At 48.9% G+C, this 1,566-nt stretch overlaps 1 protein-coding gene across 1 annotated transcript in view; it reads left to right on the forward strand.

The window, feature by feature from the left end:
- Nucleotides 1-1,566, forward strand: part of Alkbh4 (alkB homolog 4, lysine demethylase) — a 5,760-nt gene that overhangs the window by 1,537 nt on the left and 2,657 nt on the right. The window lies entirely within an intron of this gene.

Raw genomic sequence — 1,566 nt, forward strand, 5'->3', positions numbered from 1 at the left:
CAAGTTTCAAACCAGACTAAGCTGAATAAAAGCCTGTCTCGACAGAACAAAGGAAAGAAAGAGGCAAACCATAAACTAATAAGAGATTTTTAAAAATCTCGGATATCCATGCAGTAGATANAAACCTTAGACAGGAAGGAAAATCTCACGCAAGTTCCATAGGGATTCACCTTGAAGACGTGCTGCTAAAAGAAGGAAGCCGGTCTCTAGCTGGAGGCCTGGTCTGGAGATAGAGCACCTGCCTAGCACCGCCCAGTGTGGGGCTGGAGAGATGGCTCTGCAGTTAAGAACACTAACTGTGCTGGGCGGTGGTGGCGCCCGCCTTTAATCCCAGCACTTGTGAGGCAGAGGCAGGCAGATTTCTGAGTTCGAGGCCAGCCTGGTCTACAGAGTGAGTTCCAGGACAGCCAGGGATACACAGAAAAAACCTGTCTCGAAAAAAAAAAATTCACACTGGAGGACCCAGAATATGGCTACTAACCTGAAAAACGAGGAAAAAAAAAAACTCATCAAAAAGAAAAAAAAAAAAAAAAAAAAAAAAAAAAGAATACTGACTGCTCTTGCAGGTTTGCCTCCCAACACCCAAGTCGCTGGCGCCCTCTTCTGGCCTTGGAGGGCACATGTGCATTGCCATGCACAGATACAAACATAGAAAGAACTGCCCTAGTGAGGGGCTTGGGATGGGCCTCTGTGGTAGAGTGCTTGCCTAACATGCTAAGGCCTGGATTCCAGGGATCTCATGTAGCCCAGGCTGGCCTTATTCACTATATAGTGAAAGATGACCATGAACTCTTTTTCTTTTTTTTTAAAGATTTATTTATTATTATATCTAAGTACACTGTAGCTGTCTTCAGATGCACCAGAAGAAGGCATCAGGTCTCATTACGGATGGTTGTGGGCCACCATGTGGTTGCTGGGATTTGAACTTCGGACCTTCGGAAGAGCAGTCGGTGCTCTTAACCACTGAGCCATCTCTCCAGCCCCCAGACCATGAACTCTTAATGGTCCTGCCCTACCTCCTGAAGACCAGGATTATAGACCTCTGCTGCCACACAGGGTTTTTTGCAGTGCTGGGGAAGGAACCCACGGCTTCATGCATGCTGGGCAGGCCTATGCCATCTGAGCTACAGCCGCAGATTTATGATGCCCCTACATTTTATGTACATTGGTGTTTTACCTGCATGTGTGAGGGTGTTGGATCTCCTGGAACTGAAGTTATGGACAGTCGTGAGCTCTCCCGGTCGTCTGGAAGAGCGGCCAGTGCCCTTATTCGGCGAGCCTTCTCTCCAGCCCTAAGATGGCATTTCTACTACTGCACCTCTTAGTCTCAGAGGAGGCAGGAGCAGGGCTGAGGAAGACACACATCTGTGGCTTCCCATAAGCATTGGCCAGCCCCTGGCCACCCAGACCACAGCCTTACGGTTAGCCCTGCTTCTCAGACTCCTGATGCAGGCTCCTGTCCTTTATCTTTTTGCTCCTGAGGGGTCGGTGATACTCACAGTGCCAAAGGAATAGTGCCCACATCCCCCAGCCTCAGGCCAGGTCCTCAGAGAAGAAAAACACAAA

The sequence above is a fragment of the Mus caroli genome, chromosome 5, assembly GCF_900094665.2.
Source record: "Mus caroli chromosome 5, CAROLI_EIJ_v1.1, whole genome shotgun sequence".
NCBI classification, from domain to species: domain Eukaryota; kingdom Metazoa; phylum Chordata; class Mammalia; order Rodentia; family Muridae; genus Mus; species Mus caroli.